At 44.7% G+C, this 20,971-nt stretch overlaps 1 long non-coding RNA gene across 1 annotated transcript; it reads left to right on the forward strand.

The window, feature by feature from the left end:
- The first annotated feature begins 1,267 nt into the window (after positions 1 to 1,267).
- LOC308065157 lies at positions 1,268 to 18,371 on the forward strand. Its single transcript, XR_013928687.1, has 2 exons — positions 1,268 to 15,694; positions 18,215 to 18,371. It is a non-coding gene; the product is annotated as an uncharacterized lncRNA (long non-coding RNA).
- Positions 18,372 to 20,971: the final 2,600 nt, after the last annotated feature.

A 20,971-nucleotide genomic window follows, 5' to 3' on the forward strand; every position in this document is an offset into this window, starting at 1 on the left:
AACAAGATTACTCAGTGTGATTACTTATGATACTGGGAGACTAGACTAGTGATCCAAGAGTCCCTTTTCAGGAGTCTGATGCTTTATGAACAGTGCTTAGTGGCAAGAGGGAAATAAGAGGAGAAAGAGTCAGAAATGGATATTGTTCTCTCAAACATAAAGAAACAACTTTGAGGGTTATCTTGACTTTAAAACACAATGACTAAAACTGTTAATGACTGATTTCTGTTATCTTTTCAAATGCATATTCTTTACCTATGAAAGGTGCGGCCACCAGAATCTTTTTTCCTTTTGGGCAGTAAATGATGTGTTCCCAGAACAGCCTGTATTAACAATCTTATTTTAGAAATGAGGAGGATCCAGCAGTTGTCTTCACTCTGGACACAAACCTACTGATACAGGGATTTCTTACTGCTTATCTTAGATCAGTACAGTATCACTCACAGAGATGGGAATCCGAGAAATGCATAGTTCATACAATTCAAATTTGTATAAAAATGTAAAGTATCATGGGATGTGCTTATTGCTGTGACTTTGAGCGGATCTTATAGTTCACAAGAGGCAGAACCTCCTTTCTTTCGATGTTCTTTTATTTCCCTTTTCCATGACAGCAGTGAAAACTCCTTTTTTTTCTCCTTGGATACAATTACATCTGTTGGGCATTTCACTGCTTCATGAGACCAGGCGCAATGGCCAGGTGCAAGGCCATCCTGCATGGTCACGCCTTTGTCCCCTTCCCAGGGACAGTTCTCTTATTGCATTGAGACCATCTCTGTCCCTGGAGGACAGCAGGAATGAAGCTTGCCTCTGCAAAAAAAAGTGATTTATGCAGACATTAAGGTGAAATTAGCCAAACCCAGACCTGTGAGCGGCAGGGTATGGTAAGCACCCTGTGCCAGGCTCCCCGGGCTGCCCTGCTCTGGGACACTGCAGGCGTGGTGGGGCAGAGGGGGTCCCGATGGGGTATTGCTGCCTCCCACCTCGCTGTGGTCTGCTTGCCCCTCATGGCTGGTCCCGAGTGCAGTTGGAGATTACTGACTATGGCCAGCAAATGTCCACCGAGGGCAAGGGACAGGGTCTGGCACTATGTGGCAAACAAATGGCATCAACACAGATGCAGTTGCTCTCAGTGGTGTGTGGGGAGAAGCCTGTGCCATCATGAACCTGGATCATGCAGCACATCATATATGTGTGCAGGGGCACACACGGGCTGCCAGTGCTGATACCAACTAATCTTCCCCATCCCCCCATCCCCATCCCCCCCCCCCCCCATCCCCCCCCCCCCCGCAATTCACTCATGCCTGAAGTGAAAGACTAGCTTGGGGGACAGGCTGCAAAGCCTCATAAGTACATAAACACACTGAAGACTAACACAAGCCACGTCACATCCCAACAGATGTTCCTCAGCAAGGTCTGCAGGGAAGCACTGTAGGCTGGTACAAGTCCCAGTGTTGCTTGCCTGCAGGAGGAACTGGTCATGAGTTTAATTCATACGAATCTCAGACTTCATAAAAAATGCTTGTTATTATTTGGTTCCCAACTTTCAAAATATATAATCCAATTATATAACGCTGTCATCTGCAATGTTGTGTCTCTCTGTTCTCGCCCTCATCTTCTTAGCATGCATCCCCTGTCTTGACAGCAAAAACTGTGCTTAAAAATCGAAGCGATTAAGTGTCTGTAAGTGGGAGACTGCTAAAATTACTTGAAATTTATTTCTCATGGGAAAAAAGAAGACGGCTTCCCCAGACACTGGGAAAAATCAGACTTGTCAGTTTGACTTCACTGAAGGGGAAAGACTCCGAAACTCCTTTAAGGAACCAAATAGGGAACACTTGGAAAAGCAGAGCTTGATTAAAGACAGCTAACATCAATTCAGGGAAAGGAGATCATGCCTAACTAATTTGTTGGAATTCTTTGAGGAAATTACTGCCCTGGTTAAGGAAGGGGAAAGGATATTATAGACTCCGTTTTTCAGAAAGCATTTGACAACATTCTCCACTGTTGGTTAAAATGTCTAAGGTCTGAAGTCATGGAACAGAAGGACAATGAGCATATTGGACTGAAAACTGGCAAAAGAGGAGGAAAGAAAGGGTAACTATGAATGGAAGCCTTTCATTTTAAAGAGGGGGATGTAAGAAGGATCAGGAAAGAAACCACATTTTGAGTTTGAAAACAAGATTTCCCAAGGTTACTGAAGACACTCCTGAACCTTGGGAAATACAATTAATAATGAGGAGCTATGCAGACAGATGGAGAAAGGAATGGTTTGTGTTACCACGGTATCTTGGAGAGCAGATAGAGGAGGACTTTCTTGACTGCTCTGCTAAAACATATCTGTCACAGTTTGACTGATAATATGTGCTAAATTCAACAAACACAGGAAAAGACACAGAATTTCACACTGCAGAAACTAAAGGTGGCCCACCTTTCCCTTCTTCATGTTAATGACTACCCCCATGCACTTAAGGCTTCTTTTTTTAAGAATGATCATATCACATGGAATTGCACATGGATGTTATTACTTAGAGTTTTCTTGTACAGCAATGATTTCACTTCAGGTTAGTCTTATCTCATTAAATAGCATAGGAAGAATAGTTCTGCTTTTGAGTCTTCGGTTTGGGGGAAAAAACACGCACCCTGGTGGTGCTTCACATTAAGGGCTTGTCTACAATTGTGTACACTGACGCATGTGTTGAAACACATTTCAACCAGTAGACATGATAACCCTGTCCCACATGGTGTAAGCTGAATCATAAAAAGCTGATGTCGTTCCTGAATTGGAGTACATGTCTAGTCTGACCTTGAGGTACTGGACCAGGGAGCAGCCTTCAGCCTGGTCTGTTCATGTAGCTGCCTCTGGGCCATCAGCACCCACCAGCTGCGGCATCCACACTGGTTGAGCTCAGGCTGCCTACACATCCCGGTTGCCCTCACAGCCAAAAATGTCTCAGGAGAGTCCTGCAGCCTTGACACCGCTGCCAGAGACTACCAGAAAGTGGTAACCCTGCTTGTTGCACTTCAGCCCTGCCCCACAGCTATCAGCCCTGCCCCTGGCTCTGTGCATGGTGAACCACAGGCACTAAGGATTGCAGAGCAGCCTCCTTCTCTAGGAGTTTACTTTTAAGTGGGCAGACAGACCCTGCAGTGGGTATGATTTTCTTCAGGGAAGAGGGAAGGCGGCAGCGCAAGGACACCTATGTCTTAAGCCACTGTGCAGTTCACCAGGGGATGCCTGCCAGGTTCCTTAAACTCTCTATTCCTACCTTTCCAGCATGGCTCAACCCATCTGATGCTTGAAGAAAAAGCAAGCCGATAGTTGTGTTTAGGTGTCAGGTATAGTCCCTTGAACATGTTCTCCACAGACTATTTGAAAGCCATTCTTTTACATAACGCAACCTTTGCTGCTAGGATATTATGGGCTGGAGCACTTCACTCTCCTGATTACTCTGTGCTTGGAGAGGAAGCAGTAACCTAAATGGTGTGATTACAAGACTGCTTCTGATAGGCCTTAATGTACATGGGAAAAGGTACCTGCTTCTATCAGTGAGAGTGTTAAGCTAGGAAGCTTTGTAACACATGGAGGATTTATTTCAGTAATAGAGCCCTATAAGCCTCCATTTTTCTACACAAGTTGATGTAGTATGTGCCCTTAAAACCAGCATGTCTTTCTCTGCTTCCTCTCTTTTCCATCTTGAAGTACAAAAGGCACTAGTGAATTTTGCTTTGTTTTGTTTGTTTTTTACATACCTAACTGACCAGATATGCAACAGTGGCATTACACCAGGAAAATGCATAATTTCATCAGCACGTCTTACTGTTTGTCTTCTTGGGTAGGTCTTCTTCCTCTTGTCTGCTGCATTTTCTTGACTGTGTCTATCTGGGGATATTTATATACCTCTAGGATGGAATTTGCCACCAAAAGAAGTATTTTTCTGCTCTTCCTCTCCCTCCCTGCCTCCAATTCTCACTTGCTTGAAGCGTTGAACACCCTTGACTCCCAGTTCTCACTCTAGTGGCTGGTGATGACTTCTAGTACATTTATATTTTTTGCATTTACTCATTTTCAGAAATATTCCTTCCCTTCTTCCCTCTAATTTGAAGCATCATTAATTTCCACAAGCTTCAAGCTGGCCCCTCTGTCCTGCACACTGAGATAGTTTTCTTCATCACTCCAAGCAGAAATAGCAGAAGTTGGAGACATGACCCTTTTGGACACCAGAATACAGGGGTTTTTTGCAGTACAGTGGATCTCTCAATGTTAGTTCCCTTATAAGCCAAAAAAGTACATAATGTAGGAAATAAATTGCTACATACAATCCAGTAATATATGCAAATAGAAATAGCAGATATATATTTTATTTCAACTCAGCACATTTTGCTGGTAGGACAAAGGCTGGACTGGAGAAATTCTGAATATTAAGCCTGTAACCTTTGGAACATCATCTTGTCTCAGCCTTTCCTTTCTATATTAATTTTCTTCTGATGCTTTTTTGGCAGCCTTTGCCGTATTTTCCCCTCAGATGATAATGCAACTCCAAGCATCTTATGGGGAGGGGAGAAACATTTTCACAGACAATTGTAATCTACTCTAAGTAGATCTTCCTAAACTATTCCTTATTAATTTCTGCTTTGTCAAGAGGACTCTTCTCCATGCCCTTGAGATGATTATTAATAGACGTGATAACAAATTTATAATCCTCCTTTAATTATTTTTTCTTTTCAGACAAGGGAAGGGCGGAAGGTTGTGTATTTTTGAACATTAACTGTTGTCCCTCCTCTTATCAGGTTAATTAGGCTGTGGTAATGTCTGACTGGATATCCTGCCCAGAGGTGATTTAAAAATGGCAAATATGATTTTTTTTACTTAATCCTGGAATGTCAGACTTCTCATATAAATTATGGTGGTTCCTCTTGTCTCAGTGACATAGGTATTTCTTTAACATGTACTCTTGGATGAATACCTACACAATTATCAAGAACAAGGACTACGTGATTTCACAAGAACAAAGAAAATAATCTTCTACCAGACTTATCGCTCTGGCCCTGTAAAAAGCCCATTAGTAGCTGGCCAGGTTTAAAGATGTCACCATCATGCTTGCTACTTCCACTTAGCTCTGCAGAGCTCTGCCTGGCATCTTTTCAAAACAAATCTTGGAAAGCACACAGAGAAATGCTTTCTTTCTGGAGTCCTCTAGGTCCTTCTAACTACACAGTGGCTGCCAATTGCAGCTAACAGGGCTCTTGCTCTTTTTTCCTCCTTTTTTCCTCTGTCATTTTAAGTATCGTTTGTCTCAGCTTGGAAGGGCTTGCCTCTGCCCATCCCAGCCCCAGCTGTGGAATGCAGGTTTTGGGACAGGGACTGGTGTGGGGTGGCAGCAAATGTGGTGCCCGCAGCTTGGGTGCTCTGTGAGGGTTAGTGCCTATAGTGTTGACAACCTGTAAAACTCAAAGTCTTTGAGCTGAGCAAACTGATAAGCAGTGAACATAGCGAGGCAAAATAAGAAAGAAGGAGTAGTGATTAAAGAGGTGGAAAGGCCGCTTTTGTAATGGGAGAGTCTTGAGGAAGGAGAGAGGAAGAGGTTATTTCTTGGCTCTCTGGAGGGCAGACAGTGAAAGGACAGGACTTCTTTCAGGGCAGTGGCCTTGGAAGGGGTCCTGCATGGTGAGGACCTAATGGGCAGTAAGTAAGAGCAGGCACCTTCATGAACATTTAGGGGTGGCTGTTGGCTGAGCTCAGCAACACTTCAGCTCTGCTGACATGTGTGTAGGGCAGGATCCAGTGCTCACGGGGTCTGGAACCTGATGGGCAGCTGACATTTAAACAGTAATGGGGGTGGGACTCTGAGCCACAGACTTCTGTCAGAGGCCATTGCTGAACAATTTGGCAGCTTTTAATTTCATAGCACTGAGAAGCATTTTGTACAATACTCAAATAACTTTCATGACACTTCAGTTTGTTTGTTTGTTGCTGTCAGATTACCTCTTCTTCAGTGAAGGAGGTCCATACTTCTTGTTTCAGGTTTGTCTGTTTTCTGTATTTGGCATCAGAGAAAGGCAACCAGAGAAAAATGTTGCAGTGACTTAAAGGAGATCATGCATGTAGATTTTTCTGGGAACAGAGAAGGCAGCTCCATTGTGCTTCATCAAGCAGAACAGTTCTGAGCACTGCTGGAGTACCTCATGGTATCCCAGCTCTTGTGGATGTGGCCCATTCACTATTTTGCCTCTATTCAATAAACTTCTGTTAATACTGCTGAAATAATTCAGGGAGCTTTGGATGCAGCATAATATTAGATAGATATACAGCATTCCCTTTTTCATTGGGGAATCTGAGAGCTCTTTGTTATGATTTCAGAGAATTAAAGCTTCACAGTATTTCCGAATTATACCTGGAGGAATTATTTCCTATAAGCTGAGGGAACAGAAAGATGGATGTCACTTCCTCATGCTAGGGTTGGGTTAATGGATCCAGTGACTTGGCGGCTGGGGCTCCCACAAGCGTCTCCTTGTTCTTGTGTCCACCAGCTCTCAGGTGGCGACCAGCCCTGGGTAGCAGCCACCCTCCGATGCACCCTGAGACATGCAGAGTGTACTCAACAGCACCAGCCAAAGCCTGGAAAAGGGGTCTGGAGAGAAATAGGGGAGACTAACAAAATGGCAGGAGCTGCTGTGTTTTGTGAGTTGTTTTAAATAAAGAATCCATTTTAATCCTACTGGCTTCTTGCCTGTTTGCTTCATTCAAAATAAAACACACTCTCCAGAAAATGGTTTTACATAGCCCAGCCAAGTTTCTGGTAGAGCACAGACCCCAGGCATCCATAATTCATGAGCAAGGAAGGGTGTGGATATTTTGTGGGAACCGGACCCTCTGTGAACAAGATCATTTTCATTTGCTGATTATGTCGTGTAAACAATATGCTTTTAGGATTCAAAGGAACAGAACTGTGCATCCAGCAAAGTCAAACTGTTGATTTGTATGTTGGAAGGAAATTAAATTAACCTGAAGCCTTTGAGTTAACAATAAATGTTAAAAGAAGGACTATGTTGTCCTTCAAAGTTTACTTTACCAAGTTTTAATTTCTGCTATGTATCTTTTACCTGTTGAACAACACAAATGCTGTTCAGCTTGCAAAATACTTGCACTTTTCATTACTGTGGCTTAGCTATTCGATGCTATGGCAAGGTTTGAGTGTTTGAAGCCATTCAGAATGTTTACAGTTGAGAAATGACAGTAAATGGAAATGTGTCACTAATTTATGCTTGACAGAATGGTATAGTAAAAAGGACATGGTAGATAGCCATTGGTTTTCCTCATGCTCATGTTTTTTGATCCCAAATGCTAAAACTTTATCCTAAGGTATGTAAATGATACATATTCCCCATCATCCTTAGAATATGACAGATATTTCTTTATACGTAACTGGTTCTCAACACTGTAACTAATTGTGAAGTATAGTTGTCAAGTGTGCTGCATTTACACTTTCAAAGCTCTAGGTGTTAGATCCACAAAAGCACTTGAGAATGAAATTTTTACCCTAACTCCACTAGGCATTTACATCTCAAACTGTCATTCCCAAAGGTTATTTCTCAGCTCTCACCTAAACCTAAAGATGCCAGGGTCTGTGACCACATAAACTCTGCCCTTCACATCTCTCCTGCTGTTCTCAGTGGACACCTCTGACACGTGTAACCAAACGAGGGGATGTCCTCCTGAAACCTTTTCCCCACGATGTGAGAGGTCATATTCTGGCTGCAGGGACCCATCCTTGCAGAGCTCACCCCATAGGCCCAGCCCCAGGCTACACAACCTGGAGGCTCAGTCACCTTAGGATTACTGGTACCATGCAGATGACTCTGAGAACCTACTGTGACATAGCTGAGAGTCAGCAATCCCCTATGATGTTTCAGAGACAGAATGTTTGCACATCCTGTTTTCTTAATACCCATATCATGACTGATAAGAAAAAAATGTAGGAGCAGCTTCATTTTATACTTCAGGGTATCATCTGTGCTTCTTCTAACAGGGACAGGTTTTTCTACAGAGACAACTGCATTAGGCATTTGGGAAGACCCTCAGATTGCTCTAGCTGCATACCAGGTACAAGGATTTACAGTGAGAAATGCTGAAGTCTCACCTGAAAATGTCTTATTGAATGTGAATGTGAAACCCACTGGCTGGCTCAAGTCCACAGGCAGTATTTGGCTATGAACAAATCATCTACTTCTCATACAAGAAGCCCTGACAGACTGTTGGGATTGCCTATGGAGAGACTCAGAGCAGCACTGAAACCCTGTCATGTGGTTTCAGTCATTCTGTGCCAGTCTAAGCTGCTGAGCTGCCCAGCCGGTGACAGCAGGTACTGGCAGAGGGACGGTCCCGGCAGCAGGGATCCAGGGTGCAGCTCCCCCTCTAACAGCAGCATCACCTTATGTTGATTTACGGGGACTGTGAACCTCCACGCTTAGGTCTCAACACTTTACTTTCCACAAACTGTATCCAGACAGAGAGAGAAATCAGCCACCCCACCTTATGGAAATGTATGTAACAGAGCAACAGACCTGATTCATTCCTGGGTCTTCATAGAGACTAACCGTGACAGAAGCCCAAAATGTTTTGGGTGCCAGCAGATTTACTGTGGATAACCAAGGTGCGTAGCCTACTGGGATGGAAAGACACCATAGCAAGCTGTAAATTTTGTTGAACCTCTACATGTTTAGCTTCCCTGGTAGTCATCTGCCCTTGGGATACCAGGAATATTTCAGCAGCACTCATTGAGTGTTATCCTAAGAATCCTAAGGACAGTGGGAGGAGTGAGGCCATGGGACATGACATTTCCTGAGCTGCAGAGGAGCCTAGCATCAAACTGGTATCAGTCTCCAGCCACTCCCTTGGCCAGTGCAGGGCACGTGGTGAGGTGCACTCCTGGCCACAGGGACCCTGCTTCCTACAGCAAAAGATTTATTTTTTTCTCATGACGTGGAGGCTTCCCATCCTCTTTGGAGGTAGGATGCAGGGCAAGCAGTAAAAGCTACCTGAGCAAAGAGGATTAGAATGCTCAGAAATACACATTTATAATGGGACATTTCCCAGTGCCAGCATTTTTAGAGAGAGATATGCAGAAAAAGAATTAAACGAGGACAACACAACCATGTATGAGAGGTGGATTATTTATACAACAGGCATTAGGAGCTCTGTGGCTGGGACTTAAGGAGATTACAACCACATGGGAAGGCTAACCTACTTCTGTAAGAGCCAACAGCCATTTATTCAAACGGAATAAGAAAATTAGCTTCAGCTCTCTCCAGTCTGAAGCCATTGTATTCATCGGCAAACTCCTGAGTGAGAGAGATAAATTGAAACAGAAAAGAGAGCAAGGAAAAAAAAAATCCTTATATCCTTATACCTTACACAGACGCTCACATTGAGCAGGGGTAGGAGTGGTGATTTAAATCATGCTTGATGCCTGCCGTGCCTTATTACACAACAGCTAAAGGGAAACAAGGAGAGAGACAGAAATAAGGTGCCTGATTCATTGGCCCAGCTGCAGGGAAAGGACTCCCCCCGACCTGAGGGAACAGGAAATCCATTTTTAAGACTGCGTCAGGGATCATTCAGCTGGTTTTAAACCCAGTCCTTTGAGTATTTAAACTGCCTCTAGACTGGACATTAAACCTTATATGGAAAAGACAAATCTCAAGTTTTCAGGCAGTAGACAAGAAGTGTCTGAATTTTCACAAGATAGGGATATAAATTGTACCTGGAAATATATGTATGCTGGCACCAACACTAAATACGCCTGCACAAATGGGACATTGTACAGAGTCACTCCTACATATGGAATGGCTCCTAATTGTGTGGATGGCTCCTGTGACTGGAGTGTTGGGGTGGAAGTATGCAGGCTTTTTAGGAAGGACAGGAAGGGGAGATGAGGAGGGGTGTCACCCTCCGTATCAATGACCAGCCAGAGTGCATGGAGCTCCAGCTGGGGATGGATTAGAAGCCAACCAAGAGCTAACAGGCTGGGATTAAAGGAAGAGATAAAGATAAAGAAAATATGAATTATTATAGTGGACCTATGTATTATATGGACCCCATTATAGTGGGGGTCTGCTACAGGCCACCCAACCAGGAAGACCAAGCAGATGAGGCCCTCTATGGATAGACAGGAGGACCCTCACATTCATAAGCCCTGGTCCTCATGGGGGACTTCAACCACCCTGATATCTGTTGGAGGGACAACACAGCAGGTCCCAAGAAAGCTGGTTAATATTCAAGGATCACCTCCTCTAAGCTCAGGAGCAACGCGCCCCAACAAAGATATAGTTAGGCAAAAACACCAGGAGGCCTGCATGGATGAACAAGGAGCTCCTGGACAAACTCAAACACAAAAAGTAAGCCTACAGGGGGTGGAAGCAAGGGCAGATGGCCTGGGAGGAATATAGAGAAATTGTCCAAGCAGCCAGGGACCAGGTTAGGAAAGCTGAAGCCCTGACAGAATTAAATCTGGCCAGGGACATCAAGGGCAACAAGAAAAGCTTCTATAGATACATTGGTGATAAAAGGAAGCTAGGGAAAATGTGGGCTCTCTCCAGAAGGAAATGGGAGACCTGGTTACCGGGGACATGGAGAAGGCTGAGGTACTCAATGACTTTTTTTCCTCAGTCTTCACCAGCAAATGCTCCAGCCACACCACCCAAGTCACAGAAGGCAAAGGCAGGGACTGGGAGAATGAAGAAGTGCCCACTGTAGGAGATCAGGTCTGATACCATCTAAGAAACCTGAAGGTGCACAAGTCCATGGGACCTGATGAGATGTATCCATGGTCTTGAAGGAACCAGTGGATGAAGCTGCTAAGACACTATCCATCATATCTGAGAAGCTGTGGCAGTCTGGTGAAGTTCCCACTGACTGGAAAAGGGGAAACATAACACCCATTTTTAAAAAGGGAAAAAAAGGAAGACCCAGAAAACTACAAGCCAGTCAGTCTCACCTCTGTGTCCTACAACATCGTAGAGCAGATTCTCCTGGAAACCATGCTAAGGCTCATGGGAAATAAGGTGATTGGTGACAGCCAACATGGCTTCACTAAGCGCAAAACATGCCTGACAACTTTGGTGGCCTTCTATGATGGGGTTACAGCGTTGGTAGATAAGGGAAGAGCACTTAACATCATTTACCTGGACTTGTGCAAATCATCTGACACTGTCCTGCATGACATCCTTGTCTCTAAACTGGAGAGACATGGATCTGATGAATAGACCACTCAGGGGATAAGAAATTTCCTGGATGGTCACACTCAAAGGATTGCAGTTAACAGCTCAATGTCCGAGTGAAGACCAGTGATGAGTGGCATTCCTCAGGGGTTGGTATTGGGACTGGCACTCTTTAATATCTTTTTCAGTGACAAAGGGGACAGTGGGTTCAAGTACATCCTCAGCAAGTTTGCCGATGACACACCACCAAGCTGTGTGGTGCAGTCAACACACTGGAGGGAAGGGATGCCATCCAGAGGGACCTTGACAGGCTTGAGACGTAGGCCTGTGCAAACCTCATGAAGTCCAACAAGGCCAAGTTCAAGGTCCTGCAAGTAGGTCAGGGCAATCCCAAGCACGAATACAGGCTGGGCGGAGAATGGATTGAGAGCAGCCTTGAGGAGAAAGACTTGGCAGTGTTGGTTGACGAGAAGCTCAATGTGATGCAGCAATATGTGTTTGTAGCCCAGAAAGCCAATTGTATCCTGGGCTGCATTGAAAGAAGCATGGCCAGTAGGCTGAGGGAGGTGATTCTGCCCCTCTACCCCACTCTCGTGAGACCCCACCTGGCGTACTACGTTCAGCTCTGGGGCTCCCAACATAAGAAAGACATGGACCTGTTGGAGCAAGTCCAGAAGAGGGCCACAAAGATAATCAGAGGGCTGGAGCACCTCTCCTCTGAAGACAGGCTGAGAGAGCTGGGGTTGTTCAGCCTGCAGAAGAGAAGGCTCCGGGGAGACCTTATAGCAGCCTTGCAGTACCTAGAGGGGGCTTAAAGGAAAGCTGGAGAGGGACTTCTTACAAGGGCAGGCAACGATAGGACAAGGGATAACAGCTTTAAGCTGGAAAAGAATAGATTTAGATTGGATACAAGGAAGAAATTGTTCACTATGAGAGTGGTGAGGTGCTGGCACAGGTTGCCCAGAGAAGTTGTGGATGCCCCATCCCTGGAAGTTTCAAGGTCAGATCAGATGGAGCTTTGAGCAGCCTGGTTTAGTGGAAGGTGTCCCTGCCCATGGCAGGGGAGTTGGAACTAGATGGTCTTCCAATCCAAACCGTTCTATGATTCTACAAGTGACCTATTTTACATTCAGAAGTGTGAAATTTCCAGTTTGCCTCAGTAAGAGTGTGCTCTCTAAGTGTATTGCAGGGGTTTGGGACCAAGAGCTGTGCACAGCCGTGTATGGGGTCATAAGGAGAAAATTGGCTCTCAACCCTTGTGGCTTGGCCTGACCTAGAGCAGACTTGGCCCTCAAGAAACTCAGGATGTTGTGAGCATCCTGGCCCTGTGGTCCCCCCACTGACACTTGATAATTTGTGCTCTGTGCAGGGGGCTTGTGAAGGCAGGAGGTGGAGTCTTGTCCAGAAGTACATATATGAGGGAGCCAGGATGCCTGGATCTGACCGCTTGCTTCAAAAATTTGCTTCAGTGTCAGCTTCTCCAGCTCTCACTTTTATAGCTCAAATCCCCAAATTCCCTACTCCATATTTACTCCTTCCTTGGCAAAACCATGATCAAATTAGTGGAAGTTTTGACTGAGGAGAAACAAATTTATACTCTGGTCCTTGGCCACCTGAGGATATATATATGCTGGTGTGAGGAAGGGGAGGGGGAAAAGGGAACAAAAGGATCATTCACAGTTACTCCCAGCCCTGGTCCCACACTCCCAGCAGTACAAGGACCAGTCCAGCCAGCAGCCGCTACATCACTGCGAGCATAGACCCGCAGACTGCCCTGAGGCCAGCAGCCTGGGTGGTTTGGCCAAGAGGATGGACACACACTTAGTGCCAAGGTCTATCCATCTAGCACTGATTCCTCCATCACCCTGCAAAGGGGGTGGCTTTGCGGGCAGCCTTCCCAAAGCTGCTGCCTGACCTCCTGCCTTGCAGCACCATGTATATGTCTCAGCCTTCAAACAGCCAGGCTGGCACCGGGTGGCCTATGTTACGCCGCAGCTGCTGGAGATAGATGGTCCAGCCGTGTGGGGCAGCCCTGAGCCCTGGAGGTTAGATGGTCTTCACTCAGCCCACCGGTCGTCTCTCACACCCAAGCTGGCTCTGGCAGCACCAACTTTCTGGGTGTAATCCCAGCTTAAAAACCCCACAGCAGGCCCTGTGGCACGGTGAGCATGTCATGTGTCACCTGAAACTGGAAGGAGAAGCAAACAATCTCTCCTCTGTCTGAGCACAAGCCACATTTCCTCAGGTCAAGCATGGTCAATGAAGCAAAGAGGAGCCATTTAAAAGCTGAAATGTTGCATGCTACTGAAATCTGTGGGTTTTTTCAGCCTGAGAGCCAAGGTTTTCCAAGAAGTGTGTAAAAAGTGATGAAGCAAAGCAAGTTCATATGCACTGTGCAGCCATCTAGGCGTGAGACATTTCTAAAGGGGTCTGCACATCTGCTGGAAAATGGGGATCCACAGACTGCAATGAGCTAAATGAACTCGCAGCCTTCGTTAGCGTGAGGCTGGGCTGCTCAGGGTAGGGTATAAGAAGTGCTTTGTGCATTGAGGCATGCTTGGGCCAGTCAACAGATCTCAACATTTGCAGTATCATGGCAACCAGTGTATCACTTGCATTAACCTGTACAGCACTCTTCTGGGTCCCAATCCACACACCTCACACAAATATTTCAACATGTTTGGAGCCAAACTCTAGTCAATATATGAAGTCATTTCACCACAGCTTTTAGCCAATAGGAAAAAATGCCCTAGTAACTTATTTCGGGAGGTTAAAAATAGCATTTGTGTGTGTGTGTGTGTAAGGTTAGTAAAAACAGAAATTAGAAAGACAGAAGCAAGGGTATATGCCGTTAGCATTTCTGAGCCACCTGGAGCTGGTCCCCAGCTGGGCAGTGGGGGCTGCCTTTCCTTTTCTTTGGACAAGCACCCTTTGTTTGGTAGGACCAGACTGGAGATGGAGAGCAGAGAGCTTGTCCTGCCAGACCCCAGCTGCACCCCTCTTCTCTCCATGGGCATGAAGCACAAGCTCATGTCCCACTTTGCAGGGATGGCCCTCTGTGGAGGTGTACCCATACAGTCTTTAAAGAGAATTCAATGCAAGAAAAGGAGTACCAGGGTGGTAGGCAGGGTGGCACAGTGTCAGCTGGGCATCCCCATGTGCAGGTGTGCAGTCACTTCTCCTTCCTGAGGCAGGAGAAGCAGATGCCTCTGCCTCGTCCCTGGCTGCTTGTGGGATGCCCTGGCACCCCAGCCCTGCCTGCTGCACCCAGGGGCAGCTGGGGCAGGCCCATGGCTCCACCAGCAGCAAATATTTCTTGTGGGAATAGCACAGAGGCCTCCAGGCAATAAATTTTCTGAAGGAAGATTACACCTTTTGGCAGCCCACTTTTTGATGTTGCACCTCCCCTGCGGCACTCTGCTTTCACTTACTGTGTGCAGTGTGTGATGTGGATTTTCATATAGCACTAGTGCGCTCGGGTTTGGAGTTGTGCAGCGCCAGATGCTGCCCGTGGGCCCTCACATCTGGTGGAGGTATAGTGGCGAGGTCTGCAGGGGCTGCTTTCCTGCAGATGTGCTCAAGCTCTCACAGGGTGTGAAACTGCTTTTAAGGACAAGATTGTCTTATGAGCCACCTCTTGATCCCATCTGTAATCCCCCAGCCCTCAATATGGCAACTGCTCTGTTTGCTCATGGCTAAAATAATACTGGAGTACTATTGCTGTGCTTATTCCTGCCTTTAATGTGATGGCTGTCTGCGCGTGTGATTGCATCCCAAAGCGTTTCTCTGATCTCAGGGGTCTGCAAATGTTTAAGTTAACAATGAAAATAAAATATTTTCCTTATCAAAAGCTTGCCTTTCTCATGAACTGCACTGGTGTGTCAGAGGGAGCCATGGAAATCCTTGCTTTCTCTGGTTTCTGTCTGGTCTTCACCCCACTCCTTCTGCCAGGCCCCCTTTATCCTGCTCTCCCCCTCCCCATCTGCCTGTCCTCACTTCAGCCTCTCGCCCCTACTCCGGCCTCATGCTTCCTTCTCAGGGAAGGAGGGAGACAAGGGGAAAATGTGTCCCTATTCCTGTACTGAGCCGCTCCTCGGCCAGCTTCCACCATACCACAACTGTGCCAGTCCTTCCATCCACATAAGACAGGATTTTGCCCAAACCTGTGGGCCGTAAGACTGCCAAACTTTGGCTGCAGGGTAGGGGGTGGAGGGAAGGAGCAGCAGCCCAAATGCTGTCTTCCCCTGTCACCACCCAGGACAGTGGTGCCAACTCTTGGCAAATGTCTTTACTCCTGGGAAGGTAAGAGTGTGGCTTTTCGCTTGTCTTTCAAAGTCAACATTCTGAATGCCAAACCATTGTTCTCCATAGAAAAATGAGAAGAAAGGAGCTGTGCCCCCACCCAGAAGGGGACCTATTAGATATCTTGGCCCAGCACAAATGGGGAAGCTGCTTGTAGCAACAAAGCAGAGAGAAGGTAAAAATGGCCATGACCTGCTAGGCCTGATTTTTTCAGTGAAAAACATCCCCCAAACTTGCCAAAACTTTCCCATCTACCATAGTAACAATAATCCTTGCCCTCCTGGGCATTTCTCCATCCCACATGTGCCCCCACCTTCTCCTCCTCTTGTCACAGTAGAAGGGTACCTGTGCTGGTCAGACCTGCTCCTCAGGATGTCAAAATATTAAGTATATTTGCAGTCCTGAGAAATTTGTCTCTGCAGACTGTCAACATTGGGATCCTTGGAGAGGAAAGATCAATTCAAAATTTTAAATTATTTACTAACTAAAACCTTTCCTAGGTCTTTTGTCCCAATAATATTGGAATAGAAGAATTTTACGAGCTACGTCTCCTTAGCTCCACTCACAAAAATGTAGACTCCACCAAAAAGATAAAAATAGACGTTAAATTCCCCAGCTGTTACCATAATTTCCCTGGTATCCAAAAGGCACAGCATTTTAAAGATTAAGAGATGGGTAAACATTTGGAAAGCGTCTACATGAGGAAAACGTTGAACTCCAGTTTTCCAAAGTGACTTAGGAGTTGAGTTCCTCTGATTTCCAGTGAGATGGGTTTGGGGATTTAAACATCCTTGAGACTAAGACTTGGGATTTAGCTGTTCTTATGCATACCTCATACACCTCATGCCTCAGTGATGGCATGTTGAGCCAGAAAATCTCTGCAGTAACCAGAGCAGCGCTTGTTTCATCCACTGGCTTTGCTGGGCAAGTTGCAACCTCCTGCAGAACAGCTGTAAGATGTAGCTCAGGAACTCTGGTCCTTCTTTCTCAGTTCCTTGATGATTCTGGGGAACCTCCAGAATGGGGCCAAGATCCTCTTTCAACTAGAGAATAGTATGTTGAACTGGACCACCTCTGCACAGACAAACTGAGGGGCTGGGTTTTGTCTCTCTCCCCTGAGCTCTTGGCCATGCACTTACATAATAGCTTCCTTCCACCTTTCTCCCCAACAATGTTTTATGTGAGATTTACTATCTCTTTTTAGTTATGCACTGGGGTCCATTTTCCTGAGGATTTTCTGGGGAAATCTGAAGTAATATCAGTGGATTCCTTTGATGCATTCTTCTCTTCCACATGGAAGTTCATGGTGTCTCAGGCAGGTCAAGGTTTCTGAGGTTTGCTTATTTCTAACAATCTATTTCTGGCTTTCTCAGAGAGCCCAAAGCATCCTTCCCTGCCTTACAATGGCAATGTGGGTAGCTAATCTTTGGGGAAATAACTATCATACTTTTTTGGTTCATCATTAAGTTGGTTTAGTCTCTCTGGCAGTCCATACCACAACCTTAGTCTTGCTGTTGAATCCACCTAGGTTGCAAGCACTATGATGGTAATCCTTTTCTGTTGCAGTGTCTTTCAAAACTTCCCCAAGTATCTCCTTTCTGCTGTAGGCTGTCACCTGTAGAGGAGATCTTTAACTGCTTCTGCACACCCAAAGCTCTTAGAAGTCCATGAAAAGGCTGCTGATGATTCTTTATGGGGGCTGAAGCTTGGCCTAAAGCAACTGACAGTAAAAAATGTGAAGGGTATGGAAATAACTCTTCAGTATCACAGAACAGTGAAGCTTCAACATACAGACTTTTCCTAAAGAAGGGAAAATACTTCACAAGGTGTCAGCAAAATCATGTGGGTGCATTACTGTGCCCTTTTTGGGAAGCACAGTCATGGCAACTGTCCCTTTGCAAACAGAACTCTTTCGAGCAGGCAGGAAAAACAGCCAAAGTCTCTTTTGGTGGAAATTGGCATTGCTCCACTCATGCCACCAAAGCTGTGTTGGTTTACACCACCTGAGAAAGACCAGATAGGTCCTGCAGAAACTGCATACATACCTTCTAAAGGGGGAGAACCCTGTCTTCTTGGGATTTGGTTCCTATCTGGAATTTCCCTAAATTCCACTCACAAGAAATAAATAAGTCAGAGCTCATTATTTCTTTAATCAGACACTAAAGTCCCTGTTTATTTAAAGCTCTGCACAGATAATCAGAACTAATCATCATGTGTAATGCAAATAAAGGCATTCCTCCCTTAATAGTAGGAGCAGATCTAAGCCAACTGAACTCAGCTGGACCAAGATGAGCTTTCGCTACTTGTAGTACTAAAGGGGTAATGGGAAGAGATACCCTGTTTTACAAGGCAATAATTGGGTGTGCAAGGGAATAACCCATGAGGAAGAAGTTTTAGTCATTTATCTCAGCAAGGGAAGGGGATTATTCTTGAAGATGAGGCATTCTTTCTGTTTGGTGGGAAGGGAAACAATAGCATTTATATTATCAATAAAAACTATAGTCACTCCTTTCAATAATGCCCTGCCATCATATGCATCTTTCTGGGCTTAACCTGTACATGTTTCCATTCTTTAACAAAAATGGGGAATCTCTCCAGCAGTTCTCCCAGTTCCATCCCCTGTTCATGCCTGGTTTCGCCAAATATTGCACAGAATAAACACAATCTTTCCTTTCTTTTCCCTTTGTGCTTGTAGCTGTCTAAAGCCAAGCCGAGCTGTATGACCAGAGCACCCGTGATACCCAGAAGAGCACTAAGTTGGTCAGGATTGCAGCTGACAATCAAGTGAGGCAAAGAGACGGTTAAATCAAATGGAGCTAACATTTGTATAAATAAACATGGGGGAAATCTGACTGATTTGCTGCTTCAGAGATACAAGAAGGAAAGTTCTTTTTACTGAAGTACAGCTAAAGAGAGAAATTCAAATGCTCATAGGGAATGCTGTCGTCTTCACAAATACTGCCACTGTTTATGATGCTGCAGTATCATCATGGAAGTGGTAGCACTCCAGGTGTTGCCCTAGAAAAATGGAATATGTATTTCTTAAGAGGTGGCAAGGTTTCTTGGCACAGAGCTGGATCAAAGGCAGAACAGGCTTTGGTATATAATCCTAATCTTTGTGTTGATAACCTGTGGAGTCTGACTCTCCAATGCTTTGTGTATGCATCATGAGCAGGGCACAGGGAATATTGGCATTGTCACTCGAAGGAGCTAAAAGTACCTTCACCAACTTAAAAGACAGAAAAGACTTAAAATATCTCAGGAGAGCCAATACCTCAGAAGTAAAGACGAGATATAGAGAATATAGAAAACTGCAAAATAAAAAGCTGATGCAAACCTTTATGAGGAAAGGCAAACCTTCCACTGAAGAACTTATTTCAGTAGAATCAAATAATCATACCATTACCTGCAACATCTGAAAATGGCTGAAAGTGCAGGAGACATGCCACCGATGTAGTTCAGGTAATGCATGGGCAACAGGGACGGTGGAAAAATCATTTCTTGTCTCTTGCTGGATCTGTGGAAGATTTGTATCACACTTTAGTACATATATTATCACAGCTCTCTTCTTTTATGTAGATTGAAGTTGATGCTGTGCATTTAGTTTTCACACACTCTATTTGTCAAAGAGCCCTGAAGGAAAGATACTGTAAATCAGCATCTTAATTAGCTCAAAGTCTGCAATGAAAATGGGGGAAACTGCTGCAAATGATATTGGTACCTCTTTTACCAGCTTCATGGTAAAAGCCCAGAGCCCACAACTGGGAGGAGACATCAGTGAGGCACTTTATTCATTGTGCCTGATAACTATCAAATGGTAGGGAGGCTTTCCTCCATCTTCGTCGCAAGATTGCTCTGGGAAGATGATATATTTGGCTCAAATGGGCACATTGTGAACGAAATTGTCTTCCTGGTTAGTTACTGGAAATCAGTTTCTCCTGATTATTGGAAACCAGTTGCAGTGAAATGCAAGGAATATTATCCGCAAAGATGTTATAAGACTGAGAGCAAGTCTTCACGCTTGTGACAGAAGCTGAGCATTAACTTCATATCAGCATAGCCTCAGTCATTCTTTCTTTGTTACTCTCTAGTACGTCACATACAGGTAAGGGAAGATAAATTGGTGGTAAGATGAAAGGCTGATGAAATGGTTATTATAAATGCATTCTATATCTGAGACAATTCAGCTATAGAAATGATCATAATGCGAGTAAACATGATTTTACAGCTATAAAAAGCTGCTGTGGTTGGGGTTTTTTGGTTGGTTGGTTTTGGGTTGGTTTTTTTTTTCAAAAGAACCTGTGTGCATCTTCCAAAATTACAAAGCAGCACCCTTAAATTTCAGAGGCTGTAATGTAGTGTATTTGTTTATTCTTTAGATCTTTAAAATATCAAAGCAGCAAAATACACCTACCCAAACCCTCTAGGGCTAGTATTCAGTTAAACAAATGTTTAACATTTTTAACATGTTTAACATTTCAGGGGTTTTATTTTGGACTAGCCCTAGTCTGTGGCCTGAATGCCCATTAGCAGTTAAAGCACATTTGATGGTCCTCTGTAGACCATTTCCTGGCTTAGCTTTCATCCAAAAGGAATCCAGTGTGCACAAATTGAGAGGACTTCACAACACAAAGTGTGAAAAATGGTGGCAATGAGGAGATTCACTACAGAAGTACTATCCAGATTCAGCTTGAAATACTGATGTAGCTGCACCCTCAAGTACTTCCTAGTTAGTCCAGCAGTCAGCAAAGCAGACATTTACAATTAGGTGACATGAGTTTCATCCTACTTGTCTGTAATATGTGTAAAATACCTCAATAGTCTCTTCATAGAAAACAGTGATCAACCAGCAAACCAGTCTCCCTGTATAAATTTCATCTCCAGGACCAAGAAGATCTCCTGTTGTTTTTCTGAGTAGCAGAACCTGATGATATCATCTGAAAGGTGATGTGCCTGCAATGTTTTGTTTTGGAGGGACAGGGTCATGAAGAAAACAGGACTTTCTGCTGAGCTTTGCATCACCAGCTCCCCTTCCCTTGATGTAGATTAATGTGCTATCAGCCTGAACACCCCAATCCCAGCAATGCAAAAGGCAACAGTAGCAATTTGCGCATTCGTAAAGGCAGTAAATATACCCTCCACATCTAGTGGATTATCTGAAGTACAGATTTTCATAGGCAGTTTGCAGTACTGCACGTACATGGGGTTTACATATCTGGTGGGCTCAAAGGGCCTGAAAACAAAAAGAAGGGTTTCCCAACTAGGCATGCATGTTCTGAAATTTGAGAGGCTAATGCCACATACAAAGGAAAGAGAGTACATTTACAGTTCAATTCCTATGCAAATTTTGGGATGTATGGCTCCTTTTATGTCAAGCACTTGCATCCACTTTCCATATATTTGCATCTCCAATTTAATAGTATTACAGAACTGCCTATGGCATACATATGGA

The sequence above is a fragment of the Falco punctatus genome, assembly GCF_963210335.1.
Source record: "Falco punctatus genome assembly, chromosome: 6".
Lineage (NCBI taxonomy): Eukaryota > Metazoa > Chordata > Aves > Falconiformes > Falconidae > Falco > Falco punctatus.